Below are 17,467 nucleotides of genomic sequence, written 5' to 3'. Positions count from 1 at the left end.
GCCCGCACGGAGCAGGAGCTGCCCGCACGGAGCAGGGGCTGCCCGCACGGAGCAGGGCCGTGGGGGGCCGCAGGTGGAACAGGGCCGTGCCTCGGCCAACCCGGCTGGGCCGAGCAAGGCCCGGCCTGGCCCCGCTGGGCCGCCTGCAGGGCCCCCCACTACCTGTTCGAAAGCCAGAAGACAAGAGAGCTTTCCCGGGCTCTGTTCGTTCTTTAATGTGGATCACAGAGGCATGTCAAGCTTCTTAAGTGGCTTAAAAAGTTGCCAAAGTATTCAAACTAGCCAATTGATTGGTTCTGTCAGGTCATAGAGGAAGCTGTAAGCACCTCTTTGCAAGAGAATCACTTCTGTGGCTGAAGCCCCCTTTACTAAAAACCCAAACTATATTAAACCATGACATTACTAGAAGACCTGGATGCTAAAATATCCATGAAAATATCAAAGTTGTAATACTCATAAAAATATGGACATTCTCTATACCAAATTCATTCAGTATCCTAAAATATGAATAGCAGAAAAGATTTTTTTTTAATTGTGTGTGTGTACATCATGCACATTAAAAACACTGTTTTAAAATTGAATATTATGTGCTTATGTGATTAATTTTAGTGAATGGACTCAGAACCACTACCTAGTAGACTTAATTTCAGCATTTTCTAATTTATGAGTGTTTGAAATGGAATTTAATATTCTGTTGTCTTGTTTTTTTATCCAGAAATATCTATTTCTAGTAACAGCCAATATTTAAGTATGCCTGTACTGCTAAGAGTCAGGAAAAGAGATTTATCTATTTGAAAAAAAAGTCAAGAAAAATGGCTGTGGAATGGATATACAGCAATATTCCAATATCACCACATAGGTAGGCTTCATAAAGCTGCTAACAATTTGTGTATAAATCTTGACATTTGGTGTCATTATTTGTTTGTTTTTTATTTATATTCCTCATCAGGCTTATAGATGTTCTCTATTGTGTACTTTCATCACCTATCTTTCTTCCTAACCTGTAAAAGCTCATTTTGATTCTTCTAGACAAAGCATCTTCATCTGATATAAGCCTTCTCTTATCAGTAATTCTGTTTCCTTCTGTGAAAGGTCTGATGATCTGGCTGCCTGGTAGCTACCACGATTATCTGACACACACTATGTCTGTACTGCTACTTCATTGCTTCCCACCATTAAACTGGAGGAGAAAGTGATGTCAGGAGACAAGAGGATGAGAGAATTATTTTGCATTAATAAGGCCCACGGCCATGACTGACTGATAAGGAACTAACTGGTGATTGTGAAAGTACAGCTTCACTCTCTTGATGGATGGAAAAGAGGAGGTATGGCTAAAAGTCATCACAGGAACTGCAGTGGGTCTTAATCAGGCATATCAGTACCTGATAAGTGAATGGCTTAGTGAAATGCTGAGTGAGGAATCTAAGCCGTCCACATGTGCCTTGTGAATTTCACTGCATGGTGACAAGCAGTTCAGAAAGACCAGCACTGAAGATCCTGTTTATCTCTTCAGTTAGAATGTTGCTGTCTCCTTAAACAGAGACTAAGCTGAAAATAATAAGAACTACATTTTAAACAAAAATGTATAAGCCAAACATTGGCCACATGAGAGGAAGAAGTGCAGGATCCTACAGATTTCTGATAGGCAAGAGAAGACTTCTTGGATAACTGCTGCAAGGACAGACACGTACCCTTTTTGTTTCACACATAGAGCAAGATTAACTTTATATAAGAACAGGAAGCTGCTTGATGATAAAATACTAGTGTTGGTTTGGTTTTTTTTCCTTCATATTACAACCAGAAATAAGCTTCACAAAATAGAAATTTTGACCACACTGGCTTGTGATCATGACTGGGGGTATAGCATTCACACAGTCTGTACCTAAACTGGGAACACCAGGACTCTTTTCAGGCTCGTGGGCAAGTGTGCGAGCGTAGACTGTGTCCTAAATTCAACCAACTCAGCAAAGAAAGCGCACACAGACTGCCAACAACCAACGCTCTGGTTAGGGCCCCACGCTAGAGACACACATGCATGTGTGCCCTTCTAACTTCTTCCAGATACAACCAGTGTTGTGAATCCAGCAGTACTCATGCTTTTACTCAGATTTAAAAGTTAAGTAATTTTGGCTGCATGAATGAGCCAAAAATTTCTTCTGGTGGTATGTCACCTTTCTGTAGCTTAAACTTGTAACAAGAGTTTAAAACAATATGATACTTTCTCATCTATTCCCCTGCAGACTTACCTTTACATATACCATCTACTCAATTAATTTATGTTTCTTTAGAGATAGTACTAGGTATTGCATTACTTAAAAAATGTCCTATAATGAATACTAAACTGGTAATTTGGACAGTCTCTGCTGAGAGTCTGGGTGAAAGCAGACCAGTTTTCACCAGGAAAGAACAGGAAGTCATCAGTAAGTATTTACCTAGGAATAATATCTAGAATGTAGAAGTTTTTAAGTGAGAAAAGCAAAGAAGGAATCCAAAATACATTGTCACAATAAATCTAGCATTCTCATCTGTTCCTGGTTTAGCATTTTCACTTGACAGATTAACAGAGATGTGTAGCATATGGATTGCTGTTCAATGAATTATTGCAAGTGGTATTCAGGCCTAAACTACACAACTCTTTTTAAATGATCTACAATGGAAAATTGTAAGTAAATTTTTCCTACTTGGATCAATTCTAGTATTAGTGCTGGGAAAATCAATTTAAGAATCAGCTAAACCCCAAAGTTCCTTGAAATTCATGACTATATGGCTAATTTTATTAATTTAAATATTCTATTTTCTCATTTCTGGTGTTCCTGTTTACAGATCACACCAAACCAAAAAAACTAATAAACAAACACCCCCCCTCCCCCCCAAAAAAGTTGCAGAAACCATCCCCCAGTCCCTCCAGTCCTTCAAGAAAGACTTTTCACATACTGTTTATGGCTAAACTGCAATGAAATGTATTTCAATTAGACACAGATGCATACTGACAACACTATGATGACAGTTCAATTACCATAATACATTCAACACAGAATGCACTTGTGAATTTGTGACATGTTTTTATGTTAAATGACCCTACTGAGAAGTTCCATAATTTTTAGCAATGCTTACCCAAGGCCCTGAATAGCTTTTACTAGTGGTTTTAGACACAGTGAGTAAAATCCAGGCCTTGTGAAATAAATGTAACTTTTACTATATAGGTAGTGGGTCCAATCTCTGCATATTCAACTTACTGGATGTCTGCTGAGAATACAATACAGAAGACAGGAAACAGTCCAGGAGGTGCCTGGAGTGAGTGGAAGAAAACTTTCTGACACAGCTGTTGAGGCAGCCAACTAGGAAAGGTGCTCACTGGACCCACTTTTTGTGAATGGAGAAGGACTGTTAGGTGATGTGATTGTTGGAGGCCATCAGCTGCACAGTGATCATGAAATTATGGAGTTTTTGCTTCTTGGAGAAGTAAGGAGAGGGGTCAGCAGAACTGTCACCTTGGACTTCCAGAGTTTAGACTGTTTAGGAGACTGATTAGGAGAGTTCTTGGGAGGCAGTCATGAAGGGCAAAGAAGTCTAGGAAAGCTGGACATTTTCCAAGAAGGAAATCCTAAAGGTGAAGGAGCCCGATGTCCCCATGTGCCAAAAGACAAGATGGCAGGGAAGAAGAAATCCTGGCTGAACAGATTTGCCTAGAATTCAGAGTAAAAAGGAGAGTTTATGATATTTGGAAGCAGGGGCAGACAACTCAGGTTGTGAAGTTATGCAGGGAGTATACTAGAAGGTCCAAAGCCCAGCTAGAATTAATGTGTATAGTGCTGCAAAAGAAAAATGTTTCTATAAATACATCCACAACAAAAGATGGGTTAAGGAGAATTTCCATTCTTTTTTGGTTGTGGGGGGAAATATCATGACAAAGAATAAGGAAAAGGCTGAGATACTTAATGGTTTCTTTGCCTCAGTCTTTAATAATACCAGCAATAAGACCTGTTAATATGACCAGTTTTTTGCTGGTTGCCCAGCCCCCTGAGCTGGAAGACAGGGATGGGGAGCAGAATAAGGCCCTCATAATCCAAGGGGAAGTGGTCAGTGACCTGCTGCAACATTTGACACCCACAAGTCTGCATCAGAATGGATGGGATTCATCCAAGGATACTGAAGGAGCTGGTGGAAACTACAGGCCTGTCGGCCTGACCTCATTGCTTGAGAAGGTCAGGAAAGGTGGAACAGACCATCTTGAGGGCCATCCCACAGCATGTGCAGAGCAACAAGGGGATCAGACCCAGAAAACAAGGTTTGGGAAAGTCAGGTCCTATTTTTGACCAACCTTCTATGACAGTGTGACCCATCTAGTGGATGAGGGAAAGAATGGATGTTGCCTACCTGGACTTTTGTAAAGCTTTTGGCACTGCCTCCCATAGCATTTTACTGGAGAAACTGGCTGCCCATGGCTTGGATGGGTGTTACCTCTGCTAGGTAAAAATCTGGCTGGATGGTAAAAATCAGGCCCAGAGAGTGGTGGTGAACGAGTTGAATCCAGCTGGGAACTAATCACAAGTGGTGCTCCCTAGGGCTCAGTACTGGGGCCAGTCCTGTTTAATGTCTTTACTAATGACCTGGACAAGGGGATTGAGTGTACCCTCAGTCAGCTTGCAGGCAACACCAACTTGGGTGGGAGTGCTGATCTGCTGGGGTGCAGGAGGGCTCTGCAGATGGATCTGGACAGGCTGGATAGATGGGCCAAGTGTATGAGGTTCAGCAAGGCCAAGTGCTACAGTCTGGGGGCAGAGTGGCTGGAAAGCTGCCCAGTGGAAAAGGACCTGGGGGTGCTCATCAACAGCTGGCTGAACATGAGCCAGTGTGTGTGCCCAGGGGACCAAGAAGGTCACTGGCATCCTGGCCTGTACCAGAAATAGAGGACTGAGGTGCTGAAGCCGTGTTCAGTTTTGGTCTCCTCAAAAAAGACACTGAGGTGCTGGAGCATGTCCACTTGATGATCTGGAAGGATTTTTCCAACCTATATAATTCTATGATTCTATATTCTCATTCTCTTTCCCCAACAGACCATAAAGAGAGACATTAAGAGTTCATGGGATTGTCAAGGAATGTTCCTGACACAATCCAGAGAGTCTTTCACACTGGATTACCAGTGCCGTGGTCTTGTGAACTGTATCATACTCTCTTTAATGACTAAGAGAAAAGATTAAGTTAAATCTTTATTTGAACTCTCAGGGGAGTCTTGTCTTTCAGCATTACCCTTTCATTTTACGAATTTCTGAATTTCATTTCACTATGTTTATTTTAAACTCAAAACTAATAAAAACTATTGAGTGGATAGTCAGAGCTGTGTTACAAGAATTTTTCAAGCAAAGTCCATATTTAAAATGAAGTATCTGTAATTCAGTTAAAGAGAATGAATTTAACGGTTTTGAAAAAAAATCATTTTTGATATAAATCATGACCCTGAAGGCAATTACTGTCATCAGATGTACTTGCAACAGATGTGGTTTTATACCTAAAATCTGCAAATAAAATAATCTAATAGTAATAATAATAATAATAGTAATAATAGCTGTGAAAAATAAAAACTGTCCCATGTACACCAGTGGGGTTTTTAACCCCAAAAAATGAGAATGAAAATGGTATTATATTGTTACATACTGTGTTTTAAAACCTGTTTAAATATCAGGGCAGAACTTAGGGTGTATGTTGCTGGACCACATAATTTTTTACATGATACTTTCATATTAGCTTATTTTGAGACAGGGTCTATAAAACTTCATTCATGTGCAGCATCTGTCTATTGAGAAAATGCATGTAGACTGCTTTTACAAAGCCTTAGATAAGTTAATATCTCTATCCAAGTTGAGGTGAGTCTGTTACATGAATGAGAATTGTGTAAATAGTAAGAAAACATGTATTGTTAAGTTCACATTCTACTAATTCTGGAGTTTTACTAATTTGGTACTTTCTCATGAACATTTAAGTTTAGCATCTGCTTCTTAAGCATAATACCTTTCTGAAAAAATTGCTTTTTGGAGTATACAACAATAACAAAAAGAATTAAGTCAACACTGGTTATTTGAAATACTCCTTGAAGTGCAGTACCACATACCAATATTGCGTTCACCTATTGTATCTGAAGTGTGCTGCAAACTTTGGAAATCACACTGCCTCAACCATACAAAGCATTTACTCTTTCTTCCTGCAAAACAAATAACTCAAGTTGTTTCTTTAATCATGTGTTTCTTTCTTAAGGAAGGGAAATTTGGTATTTTTCTTACTACTGCTGATACTTGCCATCTATAAAAACAACGTTGCCTGGCTTTAAACAAATTCTCTTCACAGGCTTCATTGCTCCTCTGGATAGACATGTTGCCCATTTCTGACAACAACAGATGCAGTGCTTTCAGACTCTACAGAAAGTAATGGTGCCTGACATTTCTAGGGTGAAAGTCTCTCTATGGTTTTAGTGCTAATGGAAACAGACTTTTATTCTTCTTGAAAATCCAAAGCCAGAATGTAAATGGCTATGTAGTAAACAGAACAGATTTTTTTAATCCCAGAAAATAAAGTAACACTCTTATTGTAAAGTTATGGAAGTTTTGAAACAACCCAACGCTTTCTATCCAGAGCTTGTTTTCTTTAGTACCTATTAGATAACATGTATACTGAACAACTACCAATATTTATACTTTATACATAAGGGAATTTGACAACAGTTTAAATGACATCAGCAGCAAGTATTTACAAATGAGAACAAACCTCAGCCAGATTGGCTATAGTGATTCACAAAACCATTTTGAGTTAGGATGGTGTGTTCAGATGGCTTACACTCAATGAAAATCTCAGTTACTTTGAATTAGTCCTATAGCAGTTCTGAAGCAGATTGTATACTTAGCAAAAGAGACTTGATAATAATATTTTACTTCTTTTTTTAGGAGCTAAGTATCCAGAGTAAAGAATTCTCTATGGTACAAAACAGGAAGACAAATTTTAAAATATTTTAGAGGATAGTTTGAAGAGCAGGGAGTTTTCATAATGTGGGGTTCCCTAACAAAGGTAAATGTACAGGCTTAGCATCTGGGTGATATTTCTTGAATAATAAGTACTGAACAACGATCCCTGGATATAATCTAATTCCTGTAATAACGTAGATTCAGTGTATAGAATAGCTTCTTCTGAGTTCTTGCTTCAGGCCTGAAAATCTGTGATATTCTGTGTTTGGCTACCATCATGTTTACATCAGACTGAAAGAGGTTGCTGAAAGAGTACTGTTACTTATGGTGCTAAAACCTTAACACCCCAGCACATGTATCCATTCTGAGGTAATGCACGCGCAACTGAACATGTTGGGATTCACCCGCACATGATGTTAACTGAGTACTTCACTCTTTGTCAGACAGTGGCCTAAGTCCTTGAAAGTCATCCATGGTCAAAATCTCAAGCCAACCATAAAGTCTCAAGTTTGCAGAGGTACTAGGTTTTTCACGATGCACTCAGCATTATGTCACTGAGGTTTTGCCCGTCGTTGTCCAGCTTTGTTGTACTGGCTTCTGGAAAAAAGTAGTTCTGCAGAGGCCAATTCTCAGGCACAAGAAACTTTTAATGTTACAAAGAAATCAGGCCAATTTCAAGAAGCTTTTCAAATAAAATATTTTAGGTTCCTTAGTTCAGTGAAATATTTTAATCTGGGCAAAGCAACCTGAAACAATTCTCAATGGGGTTGGAAGACATAAAATCTAATTGAAACAGCCCCCTGAAACATATTAATTTACAAAAACTGCAGGATCCATCAGAAAATTGTTCTGATGGAAAAAAATCTGTGTGGGTCCCTTTGAGACTTTACTTCAGGTAATATACAAGATATTTCCTTCCAGCTTTTGGCCTCTTAAGAAGCCACATATTGATGTCTTAAATCAGAATGCCACTGGTATCAGGGCAATAGTTTGGTACCATCAGCAACTGTTCAGAGACATAGTTACACAGTCATTAAAGAGGCAGGTGATGATTTCTCTTTAGTTGGGCTCTTCTGGAAGTTGCAAAACCACATGAGTTCATTAGGTATTCTTCATTTGAAAGCTAGGAGTCAAACACCTTTTTTTCTTTTTTTTCTTTCACTTCAGTTAGCTCTGGTTGTGTTTCATTTAGCCTGTTTCCTCCTGGCCTCTATGGGAACAAGAGTCTCCTATGATTTCCTCAAAACATTGGGTCCATGATCATCTAATTCTCCTTGGCCTGTGGAATAGCTCTTTTAAAATCTGTGTCTTTTAATGCTGTGCCTGATACTGTTTGGAGTCATTTCAGAAGACCAAAGTCCACCTGTCCAGATATAGAAAAGAATTGCCCTAGCTAATAAACCAGATGCTGAGCCTCTCTCCTGCCTTTATGTCTCCCACTCAGTCAACTGCAGAAATAAATTTTTTCTGGTAACCTTGATTATATCAACAAAGTAAAGAGTTAATCTCAACTAGGTAACTTATACAGATATTTACACACACAGAGTATACAGCAGAAGAAGAGCAGGAAAGTTACACACATAGGAAGTCATCAAACTTCTGAACACTGTCATTAATGCAGGTTTTTGTCACCCACAGAAGTTTTGGTTTTGATCTGGGCATTTCAGGTCTCAGTCTTTTTTAGCCTTCTCAGATTCCATGCAACAGTTTATTGGTTTCCACTGATTTGGAAAGTTTACATTTGAGAGTTTTACACTGTACTTTTTTTTGTTTTGTTTTTGGTGTCTGTGTTTTTAAAAATGTTTATAATGTTCTGAAAAAATTTCACCAAGAAATTTCAAACTTCAGTTTTCTGGTGTCAGCTGAGTACAGAACTCTTCAAAGTTAGCAACCATCAGCTGAGCATAGTTACTTCAGAGCTCACCAGGAACAGTGACTCAGAAGGTGTCAAGTTCTTGCTACAAAATGAACACTCAAAACTGAATTAAAGGTTAAAACTAGACAAGAACTTACCAGAATAAATGGGATATATACATATTAACACATACTTATTCCAAAATGGTCACATCGCTTTTGTTCAACCTGGATCAATGGAAGTCATAACATCAATCCAAACAAATTTTGTCAAATTTTCTCTAAAATGAGACAATATTTTCTTTTGAATGAAATTACATTAAGTGGTCTCAGAGTCATGCAAGTACTAAATATTCAGTACATTTCAGTATTTTCAGGGGAAGAGAAAGACAATCAGGGTCTTTACTCTGGCAAAGCCCTGAAAAATATAATGACTAGGAGTTAAAATAACTTAAGTAAAAGTAGAAATACAGCATTACTTTTTAACAATAAGGCAATTTATGATATAGATTACCAAGAGAAATATGAAAATTTTTAAGGAAGATTTTGTTCCTTTCCAAGCAAGATTTAGTATCGACTTCTGGAAGAACCTCACTCAAGCACAGGAATGCAGAAAGCATCATGTGCTTGATTCGGGAGCAAAACCAGGAGTATCTAGTGCCATCTGAGATGCTGTAGGAGATGTGGTCTGGTTTCCAGATGCTGTGCAAGTACAGGTCTGTCTTTAGAGCAGTGTCACAGCTGCTTCTCCTGGATGTGTGTCTCGTAGCCTGTTGCATCTGAAGTGGCACTAGGTGTTTACGTGTGAGCAACTTGTACAAGAGGAAATGGAGATGATCTGCTAATAGCTGGCCTTCTTGCATTATTTCTCACCATTTTCAAACAGAAATGAAACCAGATTGCCTTTCATTTTTCTGTTCTGTAGTATCAAACTTGTGAATCCATGAAGAGAATCCAGTAACCTTATTCCTGGAAATTTGCAGCAAGGTGTGTGAACTTGCTTTCTCTGAAACATTCTTAGTGGGTTTATTCTGTGCTTCCTCATAGCAAAGGTAAATTTAAAAAGAATATGCATTGTTAAATTGTTTGAGTTTAGACTTCATTTTTGTGTTCCATGTTAACTAACTAACTATCTAATGACATAACTGATTAAAGATCAAGCAATGAGCACATTATTTTCCTGTTGCATTTCTTACCTGGATTTTTTATTCATTTCTGAGTAAAGCTATTCATCCAGGAGAGCTCTATGAAAATGTAAGTGTAAATGCTACACAATGTGAGCCAGGGATAAGGAGAGAAGCAGTGGATTCAAGGCTTTTGGGCTATAATGTACTGCTTTCTAGATAATGGTCTCTCTTGGTGTTATAAAGAAAAGCAAACATATCATTAAGAAAGAGCTCCATAAAAACTGCCTGTCAAATATCTTAAGCTTCATTAGTTTAGATTAATGACTTACTTGATCTACATGACAATAGGTGAAGCAAATCTTTGTTTATTTATTGACAATTCCATGTAACTGTGACATGCATAAACAGGCTTCCTCCTGATTAGTTCCATGTTTTAAAGTAACTTTGTGTTATAAAACTTGTTAACTACAGTATCATTTTATTGAACTCTGCTCCGTGAATGATGTGATCTACATTGAAAGGCGTCAATATTGCAGCCATTCCTGGCAGGCATTGGAGCATTATGTACACAGATTGGAGTAGATATCTCATTGTACAAATCCACAGACCCAGAAAATGTCCAGTTATTGAGACTGCACTGAAAGGACAATGTTTTATTCATAGGATCTGTGATGCAAGGTCAGAGAATGAAACCTGAACTAAGTGTAAGGTTCAGATTAGTTTCATGGTTTTGCAGAAGACCTCCCTGAAAGTTGGGTCTCTGAAAGCACCAGTCCTTTCCAAAAGACCCATGGCAAGCATTTGTAGCACACAGTATAGCATTCATATGAATAAGTTGTTGGGGAGTGATTTCCACTGTGAAGCTCCTGTAAAGCTCTGCAAGAGGGAGGCAGAGAGAGAGTGAGTGAAAGTAAGTTATGCAAGCCTTTTGTAAGAGAAAAACTTTTCCAGAAGATGCTTGTGGAGTAATGGTATGAGGATGTTGAATTTTGTAATGTGTTTTTGTTTGCATGACATAATTAATATTTTCTTTCATTTACAGTTTGGAGGCCGTAACCGCATAGTACCATCGACACCCTGTGGTTCTCCCTTATCCATGCTCCTGAAAGCACATAGCTGAAAGTGAGTTTCTTTAGCAGTAGCTATTTTAGGCAGAACAGGTGATGTTGTCTCTTATTATGCCACTTTCATGCTTTCATTTATAAAGATCTGTTTTCACTGACTGTAAATTTTCCAACTTTTTTGGGCTGATATTTTATAGATTCAATGTTGACTTCAGGTTGCAACTTAGGAAAAGCCAACCAACACATTTCAAATGAGTTGACATAAGGATCAAGGTCAAGGCAAAGAAGAGGTCAAAGGAGGGAGGAATGGGAAAGAAAAGACTGCCCAATTTGCACGTGGCTGGGTGAACACAAGTGTCCTGAGTCTCACTACTGTTCTGCTGCTGGTAAAAATGGCAAAGTAATGGCAAACTGTTACCTCAGAGTTCCACAGCGGACCTGCAAGAACAGCTTTGCTGCTATCTGCTCCCTGCTAAAATCTCCAAAGTTTTTCTCCACCTCTGTTGCTTGTTGCCACAGGAAAGATTCTCCTCTATTCTCTTCTTTTAAAAACGCTCAAGAGGTCACATGTGAAAACAAGCATGAGAAAAGCTAATAGGGTAAAAATATTAGAACAATTTTTTCTCTAAATTGTGAAGGAAATGTCTTCAATAAAATATGTGGGTTCAACAGTTAATCAAATTATGAAAGGAGCATTCACTAAGGTGATGCTATTGGAGAAAAATACACTCCGAATTAATTCCTTGTGTCAACATTTATTGCAAAAGAGGCCAGAGAGATTCCTACTCCACAGCTACACTTTACCAGAGCATAAGCCCACAGGGCTGCTTCCATCAGGAATTCCTAAGCAACTGAAATAAACAACTAATAAATTATTATCTGTGAATAATAGTCTGTCATTTAAATGACTTGAGTTACCTGAAGAATGGAAAGTGGCAAATATGACACCAAAATTTTAAAAAATTTTCTAGATTAACTCAGACAATTCCAAAGCAATAAATTATATTTATGTAAGAGCAAATCTGTAGGAATATTCCATTTCACAGAATGAGTAATAAAAGAGAAAAACATGATATACTAGGAAAAAGCCAACCTAGCCTTTGCAAGGAGAAGTCATGACTCATATATCAGTCATCTACAGAGGAGCCACTGAGCATATGGTTCAGGTGAAAGTATAAGAAACAGATGGTAGGAGTGGGTAGCTGGTTTTCAGAAAGAAAGGAGCTCAAACATATTCTACATGTGAAAAATGTGCCATTTGACATATTCATAAATGGATATTCCTTGAATGATAAGGAGACAAAAATCTGAAAATGATCCAGAATTATTTGGGATAATCTAAAGCTGATTGTGAGAAGTTGTCAAGGAACTCAAACTTACAAGTAGATTATAAACAGTTAGATGAAATGATATGTTAAGAAGTGGAATGTGAAGTCTAGGAAAAGAAATAACCTACAAGTATTAGTATAGGATGGCCATCAGTTTAATTACTACCATTCTGGAAAGAGATTCTGTAGTTGTAAACTGTTCTTCAAAACAACAGCTTAGCATTCAGCAGTGTCTATAAATATAACTAGAATCTGAAGAATAATTAGGAAAATATTTAGGATCATAACAGAATACATAATTATGTCCCAGTGTATATTAATCATCTATTAATATTTCAAGATTACATTATTCTAAATTTAAGGACACCGGGGTCCTATGAATGCCCAAGCAAAAGAAAAAGGTATAACAGAATTATCAAGGATCCAGACGAAGACAACAAAAATAAGCAGAGATATGGATTGTCTTTTGCATAGCTAGAAAGCAAATAAAAATAAAAAGAATTTGGAAAAATAGGTTACAGCACAAGTGAGACTTGTGGAATGGAGATGATCAATAACAAACAACTGACAGTGCAAGTAGTAACACCAAATGAAATTGTCAGAGTGGACTTTGAAAGACACAAAAGGTATACTTTTCATGCAAAAAGGTATGGTTCTTAAAACAAGTTTAGAAGGGGACCTGAGAAATTCAGGCAGGCTAGATCCACTGCTGGCCACCGCTCATGATGAGCTGTAACCTCCAGAATAAGTCAGCCATTTCTTGCTGGAGGCTGGCTCACTCTACTCATTGCTCAAAGGAGATGTGAGTCTGGGCTCACGCCTTCTACCTACATTTACATTCAACAGTCAGACATGAGAAAACTGGAAAACTAAGGTTCTCTGTGCAACTTTTATTAAAAATTCCTTTTCCAATAAGTATTGTGACATAAGTATTTATTACTATTTATTATTATGGTTTTGCTCTTTTCATCTCCTGCAATGTTCTCCCTTTCCTTGTATAAGTCCAGGAACAGTTTGGGAACAGAGCAATGCTGCATATGAAGGCGGTCCTGGCGGAATATATTTTCACCAGTTGCAGTTGTCTGGTGACTGCCATGGGGAACTGCAAGAAAATAACAGATCAAATGAAGTCAAAACCCCTTGAATACAGCCTGGAGAACCCTCTCCTACTGTATCTTAGCTCGTGTGCCAAGGATGTCTTGCAGGCAGACATCCACAAACCTCCTGCCTTTGAACTGCATAGCATCAGCATTGTAATTGTAGCCAAACTATAAGTGTTAGCTGGTAGCATGTTTTCCATACTCTGCTCCCTCCTTGGGATCTCAGACTCCTTTCTTAAAGAAGGACTTAACCCCAGTCAGTTTGATGGAATTCAGGATCACAACCAAGAGGACATACAGCCATAAAACATCAGAAAGTCACATCAAATTGGAGTTTTTACAGCTCATCCCTAATTTTTACTACAGTACCAGGGAATCTGATTAAGGAAAGTATTAGGAACTTGCAATTTCAGCTAAAGGCAGTAAGATTACATAGGCTGTTATGTGGTGTTTAGTGCTGTGGGACGTCTGATCTTTCTGTGTCTCAAATTCTGCTGGCTAATCACTGGAAACATTTGTTTTCACATATGTGTTAACCACTCTGGCTCTTGCATAATAGTCATGCCACTCTTCAGCTCCTAAAGTGTGCCATTTGACATATTCATAAATGGATATTGGAAATAATTAATTAATATGTGTATGTCACTCAGTTGTGGATATAATGAGTGTGACTGAAAAGAAAAATGTGTTCTTCTGTCTTTAAATCTACATTTTAGAAACAAAGATGTCCTGATGTTGTAGAATGAAAGGGAAAAACAAACCCAGAATATTGACTACATTTTTCTTAAGACCGTTTTGCATGTTGAATGAAGTAGGTAGTATGTAAGGAATTATTTTGTATTTGAAGACAATAATAAAGGACAATAATAAAAATACGTGCACAAAACCATACAATGGCAATCCTAATTTTGACATTTCCTAGCTACTGAGAGCTTTCATTGAAAGCCTGCTTTTTGAATGTGTGATTTGTGTGTAATAAAACCCATGAGCTTTATATCAGCACTGATTGTTAGAAATTTTTTATATATATCCACCCGACACTTTCAGTGTAACATTTTTATATAAATTGAAAATAAATGTATTCTAAGGCAATTTTAGCAACATTCACATTTTATGGTTTAGCATGTCCAGAGTAGTGCTAGATTTCTGCATAATAATGTCATCACATTCAGAGGAAATAGAGAGTTCAATGGTGGATGGGTTATTGCAGATCAGTGAAAACTGAAAGATTGGTTTTCCCCTTCATATAAGAGCTATATTTAGCAGAGTGTGACCATGCCATCACACCATACAGAAAAAGTGATAAAAGCAAGGCTGTACAACCAGACTACTTTTCTTGAAAATAATTCACTTTCTATTATACCAAAGTGGTGAGAATAATGTTGTCTTGGAATTTTTAATATTTCTAGGCTATATTTCCATTGCTGGTGTCATGAGCAGCAGGAGCATATACTCTGTTTCAACAGGCAGAGTCTGAATAATGTTATTTGTAATTTAAAAAAAAAGACGGGTACTAAAACAATCAGAATAGCCCAGAGTAGATCTACAAAATCTGCTTATAATTCACCATTCTCCACAAGAAATTGGTTTTCTTCTATGACATCATAGAGGATTCTATATTTCAAGAAGAAGAGATTAGGACAGCTCCAGCTCCAAGATGTGATGAGAAGAATGGTCATCTGCTGCTTTTACTGCTTTCATATGTTGTTGGTCAACACTTCTTCAGTTTTTTAGGCCGCATAAAAAAAATAAAATCCATATTCTTCTGTCCTTCAGATGGCAGTCCTAGAGGAAAGTGGTTTATCCCTGTACGAGACTGTTAATTAGCTTGATGGAGCAACGAACGTGAATTTTTATGTATTATGTATATTTTTCCCCTTAAATTAATAGCAGCAATCTATTCTTCCTTTCTCTAGTCATCTTTTATGTGGTAGCTAGTTACTTTGTATCACAAACATCTGGAATATAAATGTTCAGAGCATGAAACATTACTTTCATCCTCTATCCATGCTGAAGATCATACAATCAGGTTAATGTTAACATAATACTCTGTATGTAGTGTCAGGGAAGCAATCAGAAGGAACTGCTTTCAGGTCAGGAACAGATATGTGCAATTTTCCTTGAACTTGTGTATGGCGAAGGGCTTCAGCTGTGCAGGCTGTGCACAGAGGTTTGGTCCTTGTATTCTTGCCTCTTCTGAATTGCACTGAGTACTGCCCAAATCTGATGTGCTGTGCTGTTTGCCTGTTAGCTGTCCTCTGAGGAGACATCTAAACCAAGTCCCTTCACTGAGCTGTTGGTATTGTTTTCAGCAGGTACCAGCACCAGTAGGAAGGCACAGAGCTTCCTACATGGCAGGCGAGCAGCATCTCTAGCCTTTTCTAGCTCCAGAAACTACAAATTTGCTGATCTCAGAAGCAGTAAGGTTTATATCCCTTTCTAACTTAAAACAAATCCTGTTTAACTGAATTTAAAGCACACTTACTGCCAGTATAAATGCATGATCCTTTTCAAATCCTACTAAATCACTGGTCTCAGTGATTTCTCTGGCAAGGAAAAAGCCAGCAGAAGCACGGTGCAGATTAGGATGTGGGTCCTGCCTGTGAAAGAATGGTCTCATGGACCAGGCAGTGGAGACAGGAGTGAATGAAAAGGTCCAGGTCCTCTTTCTGTCTGGTTTGGGAATGTTTCCAATCCAGGATGGCACAGGGGAAGAGACTGAGAGTTAGATATCTAAGACTTATCTGTTGAGATGTCTGTAGACAGATATTTTGCTCTCTGTGGCCCAATTCCAGAGAAATAAAAATTTTTTCCTTCAACTTGATAACCCCATATGACAGGACATCCATGAATATCTTTTACTCTAAAGGGAAGTGAAAGTTGGAAGACTCAGCCCTATAGAAATGCATGTGCACAGGGGAACTTCGTAAGGCCAGCTGTTCATCTGTTTAAGTCAGCATGGCATCAACGACTTCAAGAAAACAACACCGATTTGCAGTAGCTAAGGGTTTGATATCTAGTGCTATATTGAAATGAAGGGAATTTTTCCCCCCACAACTCAGGTGTCTAAGTCAGCGAGGAAACCAGGAAAAAGGAAAGTCTTCCTCTTAAAGAGTGACTCTGAATCTAAACCTGACCTTGATGTGCCGAACTTCTGCCCAATGGATCCTGTTCCTGTCCCTTTGTCAGGTGTCAGGGGACCTACTCATCTGCATGGGATGTAACAGGCACCTAAAGCCAAGGGCATTGATTTATCCCATAAGGAAGGTTTTTGAGTGGAACTTATGTTAAATCATCTCTTTGGTCAGCAAACATAAAAATATACATCAGCCAAAGAGAGTCCCAATCTCATAGCCTCTAATCATACAAATAATCATGCTGAAACCTGCAGAGTTCTGTAAAATGGCCTACTGGATAAAGAGTATTATGTTTAATAAAATTTATACAAGGGTTTTTTTCCCATTGAAAAAGAACAATAGAATACCTCTAATTCATTTCACTTCTAAATAAAAGAATGACTCAGAAGCCACAGACTGATTAGCAAACAGGAAATGGAGAAAGACCTCTGAGTTGTAACTTTGAGACAATATTCTACTGTTAATCTCTTTGAAAAATAATGGAAACAGATTTTAATATTAACCTGTCATTGCACTGTAAAAGGGTCTAGAGAGAGCAGTAAGCAGTATCAATGCATTAATCTAATGACATTTTATTGTTGCCACAGACTAGAAATCCAGAGATTAGTCTGCCAAAAGGAAAATATTTTAGAATTTCTTACTAAATTATGCAGTTGCAACAATTTTATAGATTATATTATAAGGTAAAAAAATGTGCATTTTCAAATTTAAAGGCTCAGTTTTCATAAGAGCGCTGTTCAGCTTGGTTCTGTGATCCTGCCTTGCTGCAAGAATAAATTTCAGCAGTGCTCTTATCAAGCAGGATACACAATAATTTCCACTGTGCTGAGAAAACTCCCTGCCACTACAACACAGACATGTAAGAAGTGTAAGTTAGAACTGAATCCAAAGCTTTTAAACCCTG

The 17,467-nt window shown here is 38.1% G+C and overlaps 1 long non-coding RNA gene across 1 annotated transcript in view; it reads left to right on the top strand.

Moving 5' to 3' along the window:
- The window catches only part of LOC121661928, a 22,517-nt gene extending 8,092 nt beyond the window's left edge, over positions 1-14,425 (top strand). The window contains exons 2-4 of the long non-coding RNA XR_006015133.1: positions 9,733-9,794; positions 10,977-11,056; positions 11,196-14,425. This is a non-coding gene — a long non-coding RNA (uncharacterized LOC121661928). The remainder of the gene's footprint in view (positions 1-9,732; positions 9,795-10,976; positions 11,057-11,195) is intronic.
- Positions 14,426-17,467: the final 3,042 nt, after the last annotated feature.

Source organism: Corvus kubaryi, unplaced genomic scaffold (genome assembly GCF_017639235.1).
Source record: "Corvus kubaryi isolate FWS band 111438036 unplaced genomic scaffold, C.kubaryi_AGA036_p1.0 37216, whole genome shotgun sequence".
Taxonomy (NCBI): Eukaryota; Metazoa; Chordata; class Aves; order Passeriformes; family Corvidae; genus Corvus; species Corvus kubaryi.
Note: the sequence above shows the minus strand (reverse complement) of the source record. Positions and strands in the feature narration are given on the sequence as shown.